The following is a 21122-nucleotide window of genomic DNA, read 5'->3' as shown; positions in this document are numbered from 1 at the left end:
CTCACTTTGAGTACTGTATTCAGTTCTGGTTACTGTATCTCAAAACAATATAGTAGAATTAGAAAAGGTTCAAAGGAGAGCAACCAAAATGATAAAGGGGATGGAACTCCTCTCATATGAGGAAAGATTAAAAAGGTTAGGGATCTTCAGTTTGGAAAAGAGACAGCTGATGGGAGATATGATTGTGGTCTACAAAATCTTGAGTGGTGTTGAATGAGTAGAAATAAATCAATTTTTTACTCATTCCAAAATTAAAAAGACTAGGGGATACTCAAGGAAGTTCCACGAAATACTTTTAAAACAAATAGGATGAAATACTTTTTCATTCAATGAATAGTTAAGCTCTGGAGCTTTTTGCCGGAGGATGTAGTAACAGCAGTTAGCATATCTGGGTTTAAAAAAGGTTTGGACAAGTTTCTGGAGGAAAAGTCCATAGTCTGCTATTGAGACAGTTATGGGGAAGAAACTGCTTGCCCTGAGATTGGTAGCATGTTCTTATACTCTTGGTTCTGCCGGCGCCCTCCTGAATGTCAGCCCTTTCTTTTACTGACAAATGTTGGCTATTAACAAGTTGAACAGCTGAATTTTATTAATATTAGTTCTGAAAATACATGCATATATGGGTTATGCATTTACCATCACTAGCAAATGCATTACTTGTTTTGATTATCATGCCCTATGTCTTCAAGTAACATTTCTGTGGGAATTTATACAATGTTGTCCTAGTAAAAACTACAGATTTCCAGTGTCAGCCATAAAAAACCTGTGACCTCACCTTTGAAATCAATGAAGTGGCCACAAATTGTCTTCAGCTGACTTCAGACAGCTCTATGGATTTGTCATTAACATTATAATTTTAAAATAACTGCCCCATAGATTACTTAAATTGCCTCTTGGTCATGCAGGGACTATGAATACACTACCTTCCTTGGCATTTGATCAGATTTTAAAAATAGGTTTTTCTCTTTAATCCAAAAAAGAACATATGCCACGATGTAGAATGAATTACTTCAATGCAGGAAGTTTAGTGAATTAAACCTGCTAGTGCAGTAAATTAATGAGCTACAATAATATCATATCTTTCCACCTTTTCAAATAGCTTGCCAAGAGTGAAATGAAAAAGGAAACAGCCACTGTTCACTAATCAATATGCGTAGGAACCCAAGAATAAAGTACTATGAAAAGATAATTTTAATAATTCTAAGGCAAAGTGCTGATATTCTGGGTATTATAAAGCTACAGAAAAATTATCATAGAATAAATACCTATTACTAACTTAGTGTCCTTTTTATTAAAGTGTGCTAAGCAGTTAATGATGGAATTGGTATGCACTGTTAGCAATGGTCCATGCTAACAGGAGAGAGGCTTGGTAGCATGCTAATTCCAGCATTAACTACCAAATAAAGAAAGGACAAGGATTGTGGCTTATAGTTAATGTGCAAGTAGTTACTTTTCATTAACTTAACATGACTGGATTATTAAAATTCCTATTACAACGGTTCAGCCCTTGTGTCTCCTAAGTGCCTCCAGCTAATCCAGTTGATGGCTGTTAAGCTACTTCTCAATGCATTCCACACTAGTCACGTTACCCCCTTACTGATTTATGAACATTGTCTTTCAGCCTTGGCCCACCTTAATATTAACATTCATACTCTCATGTTTAAAAGTCTTGAACCTCAGTCCCTTATGTATCTGGCAGATCTTCTTACCCATATACCCCGGATCACACTCTCCTTTCTTCACAATCTGCACCACTTGCTCCTCCCCCTCCATCTCATCTCTGAGTTGTTGTACACTGTTTTCTTAGGCCATATCTTTGGAATCCCCTTCCCTTATCCATGTGGCTCAAACCTTCTTTTTGCAACTTTAAAAAATGTGATCAAGTCCTGGCTATTCCATTTTGTATTTGATTGATTCCTTCTTTTCCCCTTGTCTGTCATGTTTTGCAGCACCTCCCTGTGACTTCCTCCCTTCTCCATCCCTTCCTTTATCTCCCCATTCCCTCCTCTCTCATTCTGTTACTAATTCCTTCTCGCTAGCTTTTTCGTTTCTCTCTACAATTAAAAATTTCTTTCACTAAGCTTACTTTTATTTGTAAACCAATTGGTGGTATAACAAATGCCTGTTAAAAAAATAATAAACATGGCAGTTAACACCACTTCCATGACCAGCATCTGCATTTCTTCTTATTGTGGTCTAAAGGATTAACCTGGGAATTGTTAATATTCATATAAATGTTTCTTATTGTAAATATTTTTCTTTATCTTTGGATGTTGGTCATATTTCTGTAACAAGTGGATTACTTGTAAAATTATGAATATAACTTAATAAAATAAAGTAAAAAAAATAACAGAAATAACAATTTACAGCAAAAATAAAATCAACAAAACAGGTGAATAATGTCCATTAACAAGTCAAGCATAGTATTGATGAAACATCCAAGACCTTAAAAGCTTGCAAAACACAGTATATGAAGAAGTGTTTTGATGCTCCTCAGGCAGAGAGTTCCAAAGAGAAGGACCAAAGTAAGAAAATACTTGCTTCCTGATTGATGAAGTTTCATAACATTAAGATCAGGAAATTGCAAAAGACTTACTGCAAAGATATACTGGACGTCTCAAATAAAATGATGTATAAGCCAAACTCAACAACTTAAAATAGGAACTGCAATAGGCAGCCAGTGTAAACGAAAAAGAAAATCAAAAACAAAACCAGGAGTGATATGGTCCAATCTCTTGGACCCTGTTAGTAAACGTGCGTCTGTATTCTGCACTAGTTGCAAACATTGCAGGCTTGATTTACTCAAACCAATCAAAAGGGAATTGTAGTAATCAAGCATGCTTGTCACAAATGTGTACACTAACTTCTTCAAATTGTTTTCAGTCAGTACAGGCTTCAATTACCGCAACATACAAAGTTGATAGAAACAAGATTTAACAGTATAACCAATCTGCAAGTGTTTTAGAGTATTGTCACACTGAAAACCTAGTGTAATTATGTCCTGCAATAGTAGGAGAGGTTTACCACAAATTTCTGGAAAAAACTTGTAAATCATTACCCTTAAGTGAAATGCACATTGCCAATATTTCTCTACATTGAAGATTAGATCAAACTCACTCATCAAGTCTGTTAAAACCCTGCTTTTTATCATTAAACTCAGAAACAACTTTTTCTTGATCTTGTTTTTCCATGAAAACTATGAGCTGAATTTTGTCAAAGGTGCCAGATATAAATTTAAAAGAGTCGGTGATAATGACAATCCTTGTGGAGCACATCTCTCCAAAACCCTCTTGACAGAGAGTTTGTGATTCTGACTGTGTGTGATGGAAAAAATAAGCACCAAACCATTACAAGACTATTGATTGGATAGTCCAAGATGATCTGCAGTGATATTCAGTGGCATTATCCAAATAGTACTACTGAATATAAGCAGATAGACCCAACTAAGCCATTTGTCTAGAGCAGATAATTATATCTCTTATCCTGGTAAATATTTTTTTTAATATTGGGCCTTATCAGATCAATATTCAGCTGGAAGCAGTTAGTATGGGATGGGGATTCTTCAGGGGTCTGTTGGTGAGGGGGCAGAAGGGGCTGATGTTGGTGAGGATTCAGGAAAGGGCTGATGTCACTGAGGATGGATCTGGAGAGGGCAATGTTGGGGGGGTCAGGAGGGGGACTGATGTCAGCAGAGTGAGGGGGTCAGGAGGGGCCCAGACCATGTTGGCAGTGGGAGGGAGGAGAGACCCTCTTCAGCTGCTACCCAGAAGTCATATTCATTGCTGGAACCCACATAGCTAAGCAACCAAAGTTAGGACTGCTATTTATGCGGTGTTATTTGGTCACTTATCTATGTGTGCACTGGCACTGAATGTTCTTCCAGGTTGCCTGGAAACCATTCCAAAGCTCTAGTACTGCCGCTGCCTCAGACATCAGTGGGTTACATGACCTGCAACTTACATGAAAATAAAGTACATTGAATCATTTTATTATCAAGCTATTTATGCTGTTCCACACTTTGGTGGTGCGTGCCAATGAGTGCACCCAAGGAGCAGGTAATGCTCGTTGGGTGAGCTCCTTGGGGAAACTCTGGTCCTTATTTATTTGCTGCTGTTTTCCAGTCTCATCACTTTACATCTCTCAAAATCATTGACTTTTGCCTTTAATTTATCAACTATGGCCTCAGAAGGAATTGTGGGTGTTCCTAGCCCCTCTTTTATGGCTATCGGCCTATTCCTTAAGTGATGACTCGCTGAACGTACAGGTAAGTAATCTGTTACTTTGTCCATTGTCCACCCAGAGTAAACTTACTACCCCTTCTTCACTCTCAGTTGGACTACTTAACTGCAGGGCTCTTTGCACAAAAACTATGGTTAATCTGGCATCTTATACAAGTCTTGTGATGACATTTTCTGGGAACTACTATATTGGCAAGATCATGGCTGGTACATGAGAGCCATGCATCAGATCTAAAGGCAGTAAGGGTCCACAAGACAGTGTCAGAGGTTAGGGCACTTAAGGGTCTGCTAAACTTCTGTAGAGATTGGATCTCTGAATATGTCACTGTAACTGAACCCATCCATGGACTTTTGAAGGTACTGAACCTAGGGATAGATCAAAGCGAATACAGTGAGATACAGAGCAATGGCTAGCTTTTCACAATGATTTAGAAATCATTGAAAAGGCTAAGCTGCTTTTTACACCTATTACCGGGAAGCCTTTACAGGTTTACACTTTTGCAGATGAAATATCTATGCATGCAGTAGCAGGGAAAAATCTCAGAAATTGATCATGTTTTGGTTGAGTCCTCTGGGGACTGTGGAGCTAGGGTATTCCATGTGTTTGAAACAGCTGTGGGCAGCAGTAATGGCAGTGCAGCACTTGAATTTCGTGTTTTTCCAAATACAATTAGAACTGTATGTTCCTCATTGTTTTAAAGCAGCCTTGAAACAGTTTACAGGGTTCTTGTCAAATTCTAGGCAGGCAACAGCTTTGTTTTTGCTCACACATCCCACAGTAACTTTGCATAGCAAAGTGGATGCAGAGAATCCATCCACGGTGCTGGCAAACATAAACATCCCAGACACAAAATTGCATGTGTATGCACAAGAGAATAAGTGGTTAGCTAGTGAGATACCCATCCTGGGCATTGTAACCGTCTTCATTGACGGATCTCTGGCCTACAGGGTCGACCACTGGCAGTGGGATATGCAACCATAAGGGCATATCATGACTCTATGCATGGGCACTGGGATTTGGTACAAGCAGGATTCCTGGATCCAGATAACCTATGGCCCAATCTGCAGAGCTTTATGCCAGTAGAGTAGCACTTAGATCTTACACCCAGATTCTATTTACCATCTATACCAATTCCCAGACAATGACCAAGAATCTGGATGGGTGGTTAAGACGAGTTATGCTTACTAGGCAAAGTACACCTGTCACACATCAAGCCCAAGGGATCTCAAACGTTTCTCTAATTGTATATACTTTGACTTAGAACACTGTGGATGATGAAAACCTGCAAGATAGCGTGAAATTTCTATCTCAGTACGATCTTGTTCCCTCCTAAAATCATCAAGTTTAAATATTGAAGGATGATGACAAACAAATGTTGAAATGATCTATGCCAAGCTTCCACAGAATTTTTAGTATGCGGTAAACCATCCATAACATGGTTACATACATTCCAAATAGAAATTAGATAACATGACTCTGCTCTGCGCTTTTGACGCTGACATCCAATAAAAGTATCCTTCCAATAATCAGTCACTGGTGTTAACTGAGGAGAGCAATTCTCAATAATATTCTCAAACCTAACTGAAACATCCGTTATTGGTAGAAAGCTTAATGCAAGCAACATCTTTATGCTAATCCTAACATCCTCATTCAATCTATATAGTTCAGACAACCCAGAATCCTGCACTTTTCTCCAAAGACACTGACCAAGATGAAATAAACAAACACTTAAACAGGATCCTGGAAAAACTTTAGTGACTGCATTTTGATTGGTTTTTTTCAAAATCGGCTAATACACTTACAGGATTCAAATTCACATTTAACTCCACAAGCTTTCTGAACACACGAATATATGTTTCTTCCTTTTTATCCCTCAAAAGAACATAAACCAATGGCAAAGCACTTCTATCAACCAACGCATGAATAGAAAACACTTGAAAAAAAATAGTTCAGGACTAACTTTAAATGTACCATCAGTGAACCAATGATTATTTTCCTCAAGAATTTGCAAAATTTCACTTGTTCCGAACATCAATATTCGATTCTCATCATCAGCACCTGAATCCCATAACAGAAAGTTTGAATTTCTAAATGTAGAGCAAAGTCCACTGGGAATATCAATCTCACCAACACTTTGGGGATCAACATAAGGATGATGAACACGTTTCCGTCTACGCTCTATGTTCCGTTGTGATGCAACATATGCTGAAAGATGAACAGCAGACTCCAGAGAAATCCCATTAGTACACTATTGTATAATCTGCCTAGGCTTCTCCATTCCCTGTTCAGCACATCTCCTCATCTCAACAACACTACGAACTGCTTCATTCTTCGAAACATCAGGAGCATGATTATGTTCAGAAACAATAGTAACTGTTTCACCTTGGACTCTGAGACGCCCTTTACAAAAAGTCATTAAACAATGCCAAGAAGCACTCCCATCCACATTAATCTGTACTTTACGATAACGATAACCATCTTTCAACAAAAGTGGTTTCCCTTTTTGCGACTCTACACCATCATAAGGTACCTAAAAAAAATTAACAAAATAGAAAAAATATGCAAAATAGTAGTAATCAAATAACAAAAACAATCCACAAAAACCACCAAAGTGACAATAAAAACAAATTAAAAACACCAAATCAGATAACAACCACCAACTGCACCACCAACCACCAAGTGCAAAAAACAAAAAGAAAAAAACCCATAAAACAAACTTAACAATTTCAAAATACCAATAAAAAACCCCAATGACAAACCACACCAAAAAATAAAATATAATTATATTACCTCTTCTCCCCTAGAAATAGATGGTTGACTCATTCAAGTAACATCTATAATACATTTCAAAATATTAGACAAACACTATATACAAAAAATGTAATTCACTACTCCAAACTTTAAAAAAATATAAAACCTCTAGCATCAAACAATAAAAAAACCAAAACCCAAACCCTATCAGAAAAAAACACCCAAAAACCTCAAATGCATAAAACATAACACAAAAATACTTAAAAATACAATCAGATTACAACACACTCCCACCCCCCCCCAAAAAAACACACCAAATAATATAAACATTATAAAAACTAACACCAACGGCCCTTACTATGTAATACAAATGAGAAACAGGAGTGATATGCTACAAACGTTCAAATATTTGAACAATATTTATCCGCAAAACAACTTTTTTCCAGAAATAGCAAGTCATTAGAACTAGAGGACATGAAATGAGATTGAAGGGGGAGGGGGGCACACTCAAGAAAAATGTTTAAAAGTATTTTTTCAAGGAAAGAGTGGTGGATACTTAGAATGCCCTCCCGCGGAGTGTGCTGGAGATGAAAACGATAATGGAACTCAAAAATACATGGAATAAACATAAAGGAATCCTATTCAGAAGAAATGGATCCTCAGAAGCTTCGTAGAGATTCAGTGGCATCACCGGTGGTTGGGAGGCAAAGCTAGTAATGGATAGACTTCTACAGTCTATGCTGTGAAAATAGCAGGGACAAATCAAGATCAAGTATACATATCAAGTAACTGATATGACTTTATCTCTTTGAGGAGACTGGATGGACCGTACAGGTCTCTCTCTACCGGCATCTAGTATGTTACTATCCTGCTTATTTTCGAAGGGAAAGGCCGGACATCTTCCAACACAAATCGGGAGATGGCCGGCCTTCTCCTAAACCCAGCCAAATCGGTATAATCGAAAGCCAATTTTGGCCGGCTTCAACTGCTTTCCGTCACGGGGCCTTCCAAAGTTAAAGGGGACGTGTCGGCAGTGTACTGAAGGCAGGACGAGGGTGTGGTTACGAGATGGCCAGCTTCGGCCGATAATAGAAAAATGAAGGCTGGCTCTGATGAGCACTTGGCTGGCTTTACTTGGTCCATTTATTTTTAGGACCAAGCCTCAAAAAAGTGCTCCAAGTGACCAGATGACCACCGAAGGGAATTGGGGATCACCTCCCCTTACTTCCCCAGTGGTCACCAACCCCCTCCCACCCCAAAAAAAGTAATAGTTTTTTTGTGCCAGCTTCTATGCCAGCCTCAAATGTCATACCCAGCTCCATCACAACACTATGCAGGTCCATGGAGCAGTTTTTAGTGGGTACTGCAGTGCACTTCAGGCAGGCGGACCCACTCTACTTCCTGGTATTGTTGCTGCAGCTTGTTAATATCAATAATGGCACAGGAGCCAACTTTCAAAATTATTGGAGGTGCTAAGTCTAATGGAAATAACCTCTCCCTGGAAACATACAAAGACTTTTCTGAATATTAGGGTTGCTCAACCTCCCACTGCACCCACAGTGGCGGCTCCTATGAGTAATGGAATAGCATAACCTTATTATTCTTATATGTTACACCCCCCCCCCCCCCCCCCCGATCTTTAGGCTTTCTCCAGAAGTTATTTCTGTTTATAATTAAGTCAGATAAAGAATATCTGTGGCTCACTACCCTGTAGTTGCAATTACCTACTATACACTATGCTAAGATGACATCAGTCCACATTACTGTGACAGATTATCTTCTCAGTAATTTATTATTAACCAATTTCAAAACATTTCTTAAGGTCTTATTAATGTCATTTATTTTGGACAGTACAGACACCTACATTTTATATAACATTTTCTTCACCTTTGGAACCAGCATAAAATTAGCAATGACGTTAAGGCATCTTATCATTTGGCGCTGCCTGTGCTGGAAATGCTGGTAAACAATTGAGAAGAGGCTGTTTCATCTGTTACTTCAGTTGCTTGATTGTTGTCGGTTCCTTCTATATTTTACCAAATGATATGTGGTCCTGACACCATTGTTTATATTTAAAGTCCTTGAAGCCCCTGAACCAACACTATGTTGAAACGTAATAGTGGATATATCCACGATGTACTGACAGTGAGCATTTGATGTTTGCTGAACAATATTCTAACAGACTAACTGCGGATTGAAATTAAATTCCCACCCACATTGTTTTATATTTGTTGGCAACCCACATGACTATGAAATGTATGTGTTTTATATGTAATTTATTTGTTTGTTTGATTAAACATTTTCTATTATTTGAAGATCCATATCCCAATTGCTCTGAATGATAAATGTGCTACATTTTATTGCAATTAGAGATTCCTTCTTTATATTTTGTTTTAAACAATTGTATCAGGGTGGTTTACAATACATAAGCAAAGAGGAAACACAATAAAAAAATGAAATAAAATATAGTACAATATATGATCTCAAAACATATCTTGATCTATTCTTGTGTTGTTTTTTCAAAACAAAGCCACAAAGCCTTGTTTGTGATCTTTCTCTATTTTTGGCATTACAGCAGCTCGTTAATGCAAAATTGATATAAACTTTTGCATGAAGCAAACTTCATATGAAAGTGAACTGTAAAAGTGAAGATGAATGAACCTAAGAATAATTTGTAAGAGTGGAAACAAAATATAAGTCTTTCTATGACTCCATTGAGTCAAGAATCTTCTGGGGCAACTGTCCAAGGGTACAGATGTGGAGAAGATCTAGAGTGGGCTAATGGCTTTTTTTAACAATAATTTTCTCTGTGGCTAGATTATATTAGGTGGATAAAGACTCAATATCTCATTAGGGTGGGGTATCTTAAATACAAATGCACATATTCAAATTCTGTGATCATTTATTTTACATAGAAGCATAGCAACAGAGAAAATGAAAGCAGATAAAGACCATGGGCCTGATATTCAGAACGTGGGAGGCTGCGACAATCAGCACTGACCCCAGAAATTCAATAGCAGGTCTTTTCCAGTGACTGGCATTGAATATACATTTTTTTGTTTTTGTTTTTGTTTGGCTCAAATGTAACTGGCTAAGGAAATATTCAGTGCTGGCCAGTTAAGTTTATTGAGGCCAAAGATAGGACTGCTATTTAGATGGTCTAATTTGACCACTAAACTTAGCTGGCCAACACTTGAATATTTAAGGATAGTGGGCTATATCACATGATATAGCCTGTTAGCCGCTATCTCCCAGATTCTATATAGCACACCTAGAGATCGTGTCAAAATCCAGGTATATTCTATAGCAACGTGCATAACTTAATTGGCTTAATAAGCTAATTAATGTTGATACAGTACTTAAGCAATAATGAGCACTAATTGGCAATAATTAGAATTTATGCACACAACTCCCTAAGTGTATTCTGTAATGCACTGCGCCTAACATAACACGTGCAGGCAAAGAGGGAAATGGCCATGTGTGAGAAAATGGGCGTTTTGTGAATGTTCTAAAATTTATGCATGCAATTATATAATATGGCCCTATATGCCTAAATCTATTCACTGGGATTTATGCCATGTTTTCGTTGATTTACATGGATCGTGTAGTTTTAGGCTCTGAGATATCAACTAAGCATATCCTGTATACCGTGCCTAAATCTAGGCCCACTTAAAGAATATGCTTAGGTGGAAATGTTTTCCATGCTGAATTTTTAGGTGCCATATATAGAATCTGGCCCTATAACTGGGTATCTCCCGCTGAATATTAGGAGTTAGCTGGCTAAATACTATTTAACTGGCTAGGAGTCTGAATATTGGCCGGCATATGGCTTATCCAGTCTGCCCTTCCTCTCCTGAAGAGATCCTATGTATTTATCCAAGTGGCGTAGCAAGGGCGGGGCGGTGGGGGTGGTCCACCCCGGGTGCACGCTGCTGGAGGGTGCAGAGAGCAGCCACGTGCCTGTCGACTCCACTGGTTCCCTGCTCTCTCTGGCCCAGAACAGTTTACTTCCTGTTCCGGGGCAGAGGGAGCAGGGAGCCAGTGGAGCCGACAGGCGCGTGGCTGCTCTCTGCACCCTCCAGCAGCCAAGAATGCACCCTGGGGGGGACTTGATGCACCAGGGAGGGGGGTGTCATTGCGCCGTGGGGGTGTCATGCTGCACCATGGGGGGGGATGCCGCTGCACCCATGGGGTGCGCAGCAGCGATCCACCCTGGGTGGCAGCTGACCTGGGACCTGCATACTGCTGTCAGGGAGCTGAGTATGACATTTGAGGCTGGCAAAATATTTTTAAAGGTTTTTCTAGGGTGGGAGGGGGTTAGTGACCACTGGGTGAGTAAGGGGAGGTCATCCCCGATTCCCTCCAGTGGTCATCTGGTCAGTTTGGGCACCTTTTTGAGGCTTGGTCATAAGAAAAAATGGACCAAGTAAAGTCGTCCAAGTGCTCGTCAGGGTCGCCCTTCTTTTTTCCATTATCGGCCGAGGATGCCCATGTGTTAAGCACGCCCTAGTCCCGCCTTTGTTATGCTTCTGACACACTCCCGGGAACTTTGGTCGACCCCACAACGGAAAGCAGTTGAGGATGCCCAAAATCGGCTTTCGATTATGCCGATTTGGGCAACCCTGGGAGAAGGACGCCCATCTCCCGATTTGTGTCGAAAGATGGGTGCCCTTCTCTTTCAAAAATAAGCCTGATAGTCTTCTTCTCCACCATCTCTACTGGGATACTGTTCCAAACATCCACCATTCTTTCTATAAAGTATTTCCTTAGATTACTCTTGAGTCTATTCCTTTTTACCTTCATCCTATGCTTGATCTAAATAGATGCATTCCATTTGTTCTCTATATGGAGTGCACAAAGCAGATTACATTGATTATTAAAATAAAACCCCTCATTATGCAGTGATCAGATAAACCTGGATAACTTATTCCTAAACACAGGGGAAATGCATGGTTTGTCATGTAGGACTTGGATTAAATATTCCTTCATATGTATTTTCTGTCTCACTTTGCAATCAAGGAAAGGAAAAGCTTAATAGAATTTGAAAAGCAATCAATGGGAATGAGATGAAAATTAAAAACTTAATCAGTGTTCCTGAAATATAAAAGTTTCTCAAGAAGAATGATGGACAACTTGCAGCAGGTTTTTAAAGACTGAGAATATTTCCAATCTCTTAAATAAAGGTGTGAATTATGTCTCTGTAAGAGGAAAACAGCAGAGTATAAGAAATAATTAGGAAGTTATGCAGATATCAAAGTACTAGACACACAAATATTGAGGAACTATAATAATCATTCAGTAAAGCACTACAATCATACATCATTCAAATTACTTCTTTGTAACCACAAAAATTGAGGGACCCTTTTAATAAGTCGCGTGAGCGTCTACGCGCATCCAACACGTGCCAAAATGGAGTTACTGCTTGGTTACCATGTGTCTCTGGTGGTAATTTCAGTTTTGGCACGCATCCGATATGTGGGGCTGAAAAATCATTTTTATTTTTGGATGCACTTATCAGACGTGCACCAAGTGGCATTAGACGTGCATAAGTCATTACCGCCCGGTTACCATGTGAGACTTTAACGCTAGGTCAATGGCTGATGGTAAGGTCGCAGACCCAAAATGGACATGTGGCGATTTTGATTTTGCCATACATCCATTTTTGGCAAAAATTTTAAAAAAGGCCTTTTTTACAGGCATGCTGAAAAATGGATTAGTGCACACCCAAAACCCACGCCTACAGTACCGGAAGCCATTTTCAGTGCACCTTAGTAAAAGGACCCCTGAGGTAACATGCAAAATATGAATCAACATAATAGAGATCCTATGAAATAAAAATATATATTTAACAAGTTAATCTCATTTTATAAGTTATTTATGTGTATAAAAACAAAATTACAAGTAGAAATGGGCATTTTCCTGGGTTATATGAAGGTAAAAGCATGTACTGGCAGCATCTTAGAATGGACATAAGGATGAGGGGGGGAGGACATGACAATACACTGAACTTAACATGCATGTGTTATTTCAGGGTTCTTTTACAAGGAGCACTAATGGATTTGGGGGAGATTCTATACATGGCGCTTAAAAATTGGCGCTGAAATCAGTGCTGACTAAGCATATTCTATAATCAGGGTGTAGGTTTAGGCATTGATATTGAATGTGCTTACTTGATATTTCATTGCCTAAAACTATATGTATCCATTTACACCAACAAAAACGTGGCATAAATCCCAGTGTGTATATTTAGGCGCACTGGGTCATATTCTATAACTAGGAGTGCAAATTTTAGAATGCTCATAGAACGCCCATTTCCCCTCCCCTTTTTGCCTGCATGCATTAGAATTTTGGTGCACTTCATTATAGAATACAATTAGGACTTCTTTTACAAAGTCGTACCAGTGATTCCTGCATAGCCAATGAGAGGAAGCCCACAGGAATTGAATGGGCTTACTTTCATTTGCCACTCTGAGAATTGGTAGTTCAACTTTGTAAAAGAGGCCCTTAGTGAGTTGTGCGCCTAAATTCTAATCAGTGCCAATTAGTGCTAATTATTACTTGTTAAGTGCTGTTATCAGCGCTCATTATCTTGTTAAGCGTGTTAAGTTACGTGTATTGTCATAGAATCTGCTTGGATTTTGGCATGGATCTCTAGGTGCACTATATAGAATCCCCAAGTTAGTGTGTTATAATAAATTAGTATGCATTAAGTGCCATGCAGCCTGTAGGTATATAATTAGTGTGCACAAATCTGTTAGCGCATCTTAGTAAAAAAAAAAAAAACCTTAGTTTGTGCAGATGCCTTCAGAATTTGCTGAAATATTTTCATGTGCCTCTAAGCAGGAATAAATGTATTTAGCTACAATTTCTTTCTAAAACAGCCATAAACTATATGCATACCTACTGCATATGTTAGGCAGCTTTTAATAACATTATTCTTTAACAGCCTAATACTTAAAACATTTATCTGGGTAGTAGCACCTGCTGCCCAAAAAATGCCACTGACTGGGCCCAGACACTGATCTTTAACAGCATTGTCCAGGTAATACCTCTGAAAATCATTATAGATTGCCCTGTTTACTGAAAATAGTCCCCATGGAAAATACAGGCACACATTTAGACAAGATCCTTTGCATGCAAAACTTTCCTCTTTTTTTGTACATATAAGCTTGCTTTATTTATAAAGTTGAAACCAAATCATGATCCCGTCCCAAGAATGTCTCCACCTACAATGTATGTCTGTGTACCAGCTCCTTTTCCATTGTCTGCTAAAATTGACCCACTGACCCCAAGTTTTAATGAAAGAGCTTAGGCTCTATACATCAATTCTGCCCTGTCATAAATTCTGTGACTGGTTGCATGGGGCCTGGCTATTGTGGGGTGGGTCCTCAGTGATAACCCCACCCCTGAAGGGTGGCCTAGCATTTGAGTACTGGTACCTTTTTTGCTAGAAAATACGTACTGTATTAAACCAATCTTCACCAATCTGTAGACCAGTGATTCCCAAACCTGTCCTGGAGGAAGCCCAGCCAGTCAGGGTTTCAGGATATCCATAATGAATATGCATGAGATAGATTTGCATACCAAAGAGGCCACATATGCAAGTTGATCTCATGAATATTCATTGTGAATATCCTGAAAACCTGATAGGCTGGGGTTCTCTCAGGACAGTTTTGGAAATCATTGCTTTAGACTAAAGGAAGAAAGGCTTCAGAATCATGTCAGTGCAAATGCACCTCACCTTGCTAGTCTCTATCATTTGCATGAAAACCTCCTGAGAGTAGAAAGACCTTACTTGTGTTATTTAGCAGCATTTTAAATACTATTTTTAATGTAAATGTTACCTTGCAGTTGCTCAGGAAATAAATCCAGAACTGCTTGCACTGCTTGTGCAGCAGTTGGACTGATGTGATCTAGTCAAAAGTCTGCTTCATCACTGTAAGACCTCGTTCAGCTATAATGACTAATGCAAATATCACTATCAGACTGATAAATAACATGAAAGCAGTTTCATTACTCTGAAGAACTTTGTATACCAATAATAGAGACTACTTCACTTGAAAAAATTCCAAAGGAATGGAATGATAGACTAGTGAGGTGAGGTGTTTTTGCAACAACATGCTCTGAGCCTTTTCCTTCTTCAGTCCAAAGATTAATTGTTGTTGTTGTTGTTGTTTAATTATTATTTATATCCATTTTAGAAAAGGACATTTCTGCACAAAAATATCTTTTTATGCAAAGAAATGTCTTTTAAAATCAACCTCTTTACCTGCATGCAGAAAAAGAAAGAAAGCAATAGTATGCCTATGTTGTTATCATGAATGGATATATATAAAAAAAACGTTACCATTAACCAAAGGGAAAATCCTAGGGAGAGCAAGAATAAGACCAACTTGACTGCTATGGTCAGGAGCATAAGGGGATGCAGGACACTGAGAAAGGAGGAGAATTGCGGGGGTTGAAGTGTCAACAGTAGCAAGTCAGATCTCAGGGATAGCAAGCAAAGAGAAGTTAGAGAAGAGAAAACTAATTTTTCACCCTTCACTTCCACTAAATTAAAAAAACGTCTGAGGCTACGGTTTCAGAAATATTCTGTAGCTTGTGTTAGAGATGACATAAATGACCTTTACCCAATCTCAGCAGTATGTAATTAAATCTGAAAAAAAAGGAAGCATGAACATCATGGTCATTTTAATTAAATTCGGATTACTGTACTGGCAATGACAAGCAACCACAGTCAGGCAAAAAAAAAAAAAAAAAAAAAACAACAATCAGAAAGCATTAGATGAAGAACATTTTTTTCTGGATACAGAAAAGACTGGGGAAATAAGCAGATATACTTTAACATTTCAGAACTATCAGGCCGATATTCAGAGAGATTTAAGCGGGCTGGAGAGGCTCTGGCCTGCTTAAATTGCCTATCCTCACCCAACCGCCAATATTCAGCGACACTAAACCATGCAGTGGTCAGGGGTGGGCCAGAGGGTGTATTGGGGAGGAGCCGGAGCTTATGCGGGTGCCGGCGATGTTCAGCTGACAGCCATATAAGCATAAGCGGATGAATTTAGGCAACTCAAAAGCCTGTCCTAAATTCACCTGCTTAAGCTTATATGGGCCCCGGCTGAATATTGGGTCAGTCCTATACCTGCATAAGCTTTTTTTTTTAAATAGAAGCCCCCAACCCCCAACGTGTTGCATCCCCTCCCAATCCGTGTCACAAGCAACTCCCCTCCCCCTAAATACCACCTATCCCCACCGTCGCTCCTCTGTAGTTCAGGTAAGCCCCCTGGGCTTACTTTAATCACTGGTGGTTCACTGCTGGTCATTGGGGCAGAAGCACAACCCCTTGCTCCTGTCCCTTACCAAAATAACTGCCATGACCTCTAGCAGCAGCTCACGGTACTACTATTTAAAATGAAGTACTGCAAGCTGCCCTGAGAGGTCACAGCAGCAATTTTGCAAAGGTGCTGCAAGGGGCAGGAACAAAGGGTCTCTACTCCTGCCCCCAACCACCACCATGGTACCACCAGGAATTGAGGTAGGCCCAGGAGGGCCTACCTGAACTGCAGAGGGGTTGGATGGCGTTTGGGGATAAGGGGGAGTGACTTGTCGCCATGGGTTGGGAGAGGGAGATGGAGGGGATGCAACACATTGGGGCTCTAGGGGGATTCAATTAAAAAAACAAAAATGTATGTGGGTCCAGCACTGGCCTGATATTCAGCTGTGGCCTGCATAACTCCCATCCATGTCCAGCGATTTCTCCTCTCTCCCCTGCCCTCCCCTCCATGTCCAGCGATACTCCTCTGCCCACCTGCCCCCTTGAGTTCCAGTTCCAAACCCCCCCCCCCCCAGCCTGACCTGCCTGCCCTCTTCTCCCTCAACAGCCCTCCTTGCCTTCTTGCTGCCCAGCATTTAAAACTCATTTTACTTGAAGTCGTGACGTCAATGAAAGAAGCAGAGCAGGCTCACCTTCAGCCTTCTCCTTCCCTTTTAGCGTCCCGCCCTCATTTCCTATTTCCTGATTCATTAATGCTTCTGACATTTTTCTGTTAAAAAGATTGAAACATTCTAATTCTACCCCAATCACTCCTGTCCATTTCAAATGAGAAAATAGTGTGATCCAGAGTTGGAGATGAAAGAAAATAGGTTGGTTTGTGTTCTCCCTTATACCAGTATGAGCAGCCAGGTGGTGGGTATTCTCAAACCCCACTGGCATATTATGCAGCTATATTCTTGTTTCGTAGATTTTCCTAAAATAGCCTATAGGCGGTGTAAGACAGTGGCGGAAATCTTGAGTAGAAACAGGTATTCAGAACCTGCCTATTATGAGGAGGAGGGATCCCACATCGCTTGTGGACACTGTCAATGGTGTGAATTTACTTTGGAAGGTCCATCTTGGACCGATCCTCAAACGGGGCAGGTTTTGAAATCTATATTTAAGACCGACTGTGGGGCGAAGAATGTGATATACATCATTTGCTGCCCTTGTGATCTTATACTGTATATGTTGGCAGAAGCAGCTACCCTATTAGAGTTAGACTTACAAAACTCAAATCCTGGATTGTTACCCAAAATATACAAGCCCCATTAGTAACACACTGGTCATCTGAAAATCATGGAGTTTCAGATATTAAATGGTGAATTATTGATCATACTAGTAAAAAAGGCCCGTTTCCGAAACAAATGAAATGGGCGCTAGCAAGGTTTTCCTTGGAGTGTGTATTTTTGAGAGAGTGTGTGAGAGAGAGAGAGAGAGTGAATGTGCGAGTGTGTGACAGAGAGTGAGTGAGTGAGTGTGGGTGTGAGTGTGTCTGTGAGAATGAGTGTGTGTGTGATGTGTGTGGAAGTGCGTATGTGTGACACAGTGAGTGTGAGAGAGTGTGTTTCACACAGATACAGTGATTAGGAGAGAGAGAGTGAGACTGTGTTCGAGTGTCTGTGAGAGAAAGAGAGTGAGACTGTGCGCGAGTGCCTCTGAGAGAGTGAGTGTGTGTGTGGGAATGAGAGTGTGTGTGAGAATGAGTGTGTGCCAGGATGGTCCCCCCTCCTGCAAGGTGCCCCCTCCCTGTCTCCCTGCCATGTGTACATGTGTATTTGTGAGAGAGTGAGTGTGTGTGAGTGTGTTTGTGAGAGAGTGTGTGTGTGGGAATGAGAGTGAGTGTGAAAATGAGAGTGTGTGGCAGGATGGGCCCCCCTCCCTCAGATGTGGCCCCCTCCCTCTCCTCCTGCCAGGTGCAAGTGTATGTTTGTGAGTGTGAGAGAGTGAGACTGTGTGCGAGTGTCTCTGTGAGAGAGTGTGTGTATGGGAATGTGAGTGTGTGTAAGAATGAGAGTGTGTGCCAGGGTGGCCCCCGTCTGCCAGGGTGGCCCCCTCCCTCCCAGGTGCAAGTATGTGTTTGTGACAGACAGAGAGAGAGAGTGTGTGGGGGGGAATGAGCGTGTGTGCCAGGGTGGGGCGCCTCCCTCCCCTCCCCCTCCCAGATTTAAGTGTGTGTTAGTGACAGAGAGAGAGTGAGTGTGTGTGAGTGTGTTTGTGAGAGATAGAGAGTGTGTGTCTGAAGGAGAGTGTGTGCCAGGTGAAGGTGAGTGTGTGCCAGGGTGGCCCCACTCCCTCATTGTCTGCTTCCCTGCCAGGGGCCCCCCTCCCTCTCTCCCTCTCTCCCCACCTCCTCCTCCTCCAGCCCTCCCTGCCACTTGATCCCGTTCTTCGGTACTCCTCCCCCTGCCTGCTAGCACTGATGTTTACCTCCTCCTCTTCTGTCCCTCCCTGCCTCTTGATCGACGATCTTCGTGACTCCTCCCCCTGCCTGGTACACACCCACCTTCTCCTCCTCCTGGCCGCCCTGCCACTTGATGTTGTATCTTTGGTACGCCTAGGGCTGGCGCTATAAAAAGAAGTGCTCAGCTGTCCTGAGCACTAACTACAAAAAATGTTTAAGAAAATGTAAAAACGCGGCACCGCAGGCAGCCTTGAGGCATTGGCTGCTGGCTGTGCAGGCTCCTCCCGTCTCTTATGTCACTGCCCCCGGAGCGACATAGGGGCAGTGACGTAAGAGACGGGCGGAGCCTGCACAGCCAGCAGCCAATGGCTCAAGGCTGCCTGCGGTGCTGTTTTTTTTTACATTTTTTGTTGTTTGCGCTCAGGTTAGTCAGCTGATTGTTTTTTTTTTTTGTAGCACCGGCCCTGCTGCTGAACATGAAAAGCAGCAGTGGCCAGCAATGGGAGCTGAGGCTGGCAATGTCGCGGTGGAGGAAAAGTGGACTGGCAGGGCCCGTCTAGAGCCGGCCGTGGCTACACCCCTGGCAGCAGTCTTGAGCGATTCTACTCCTCCCCTGCCTGGGTTGGTGTTTGCTGGGGTGTGGCGTTCAGTGTGTTTGCGGTGTCAACCTTGGGGGGGGGGTATTTTGGTGACGGGCGGCGACTTTGGTGGGTGGGGGATGTGCTGGGGGGTTTTGTTCCGTGTGTTAGTGGTGGCAACCTTGGGGGGGGGGGGGGTTTGGTGACGGTCGGCAACTTTGGGGGGTTAGGGAAGTTGGGAAGGGCGGATAATGTGTTTCCAACCTTCTAATGGGACGTCATTTTACGTTGAGCGCTGTTATTTGCTGAGTGTCATTGCTCCGCCCTCGACGTCATTACATTTGATACGTGGGCGGGGCAGACACTCATGGAGAAAAAAGGGGTCTCAGCCGCCTCACTTTAGAACGTTGGGAAAGTGAGGCTTCATTAGAATGTTGGAGGTGCGTTTTATATAGAGAGATGAGTGGGGAGGGAGGGAGGGAGGTTCATTAGATTCGGTTCTCAATTACAAGGAGCAAAAGTGGATCTCTAAGTTTAATACGGTAACGCCTAGAGAGCTTAACTCAGAGTTAGAATGGAGATCATTATTGTAGCCAATCAGAAGTCTGGGGCTGGGTGACGTCAGCAGACAGGAAAAGAGACATAAAACTTAGAGAAAAATGCTGTAGGCACCTTGGCAGGAAAATCTCTGACATAAAAGAGCTGAGCTGGCTGCCTGGCACTATACTAAACAGTGAGATATGTTAGATTTCTATTTCCACGGGACAGGCTCTTGAGGGGAGTCTTACCTTAGGAGATAGTGCCTAAATTCTCTGTGTTTTTATTGTCTTAGGGGAACATTCTTAAAACAGCCCGGGGGGGGTGGGGTGCGAAATGTCATCATGTTGGAAAGTCTATCCCCCACTTGAATTAAGCTCTGCCTAAGATAAGTACATGTTTCAAAATATGTGAAATTTAAGTATATTTAAACAAGTGTTTTTTTTAATTCTTTTTATTTAATCGCTTCTCGGCCTTTTGGCTAAGATCAAGTGTAGTATCTGTTCTTATCAGTTTAATTCTTTTATTTATTACATTTACATTTTATTTCAAGTACATTTCTTGAATTGGAAAAGATGACTATATGTCATTATAAATTCCTAAAGAAATTAGTTATTACAAACTTATTTATAATCATAAACTCTTGTTCATCTTTAGTCCACAATTTAGAGGCATTACACAATACTAAGGAAAACATAGAATAATCTTCATTAAAGCAAAAAGGTAGCAAAGTGAATAGCACCATGGTACAAATACTTATTACAGAGTAGAAGTTGTTACATTGCTTGGTTGTGGCATAGGTGAATGAGCTAACTTAGTTTCCAGAAAAGTATTTAACTGTTTAAAGTAAAAAAAAATACATATTTAATTGAATTTAACTTTAGGACACATTTGCAAGGAAACAACAAGTGGTTTAAAGAGGCATTGGATATATAAATTGAACATCCGAAACATTTTAAAGAGCACCATATAATTTGTAAATGAGTAATGGAACCCTTTGAGAACCAGTGAGGAACTGGGTGCAGTAAAAGTTTGCATTGAGATATCTTTATATGCAAGTAGCACCGCTGAGGTTTTCAGGGTCCTAGTATAGACTGACAGTAGGTAAAAACATTGGATTGGCTTCCAGAGTTTCTCAAGCCAGTTTTGAAATACCCCCATTATTCATCAGTGAATGAGAAATTTGTCCACCCCCTATAGCAATTCTAGAAGTTCTGAAATGCTGCATGGGTGAGTTATACTTCTGAAGATCTCCCTATTCACCTTAAATAAACACTGTGCAAAATATTTCCTGGGA

At 40.9% G+C, this 21122-nt stretch overlaps 1 pseudogene; it reads left to right on the top strand.

The window, feature by feature from the left end:
- Positions 1-20286: 20286 nt before the first annotated feature.
- On the top strand, positions 20287-20410 carry LOC115473604 (annotated as a pseudogene).
- Positions 20411-21122: the final 712 nt, after the last annotated feature.

This window comes from Microcaecilia unicolor, chromosome 6 (genome assembly GCF_901765095.1).
Source record: "Microcaecilia unicolor chromosome 6, aMicUni1.1, whole genome shotgun sequence".
NCBI classification, from domain to species: Eukaryota; Metazoa; Chordata; class Amphibia; order Gymnophiona; family Siphonopidae; genus Microcaecilia; species Microcaecilia unicolor.
Note: the sequence above shows the minus strand (reverse complement) of the source record. Positions and strands in the feature narration are given on the sequence as shown.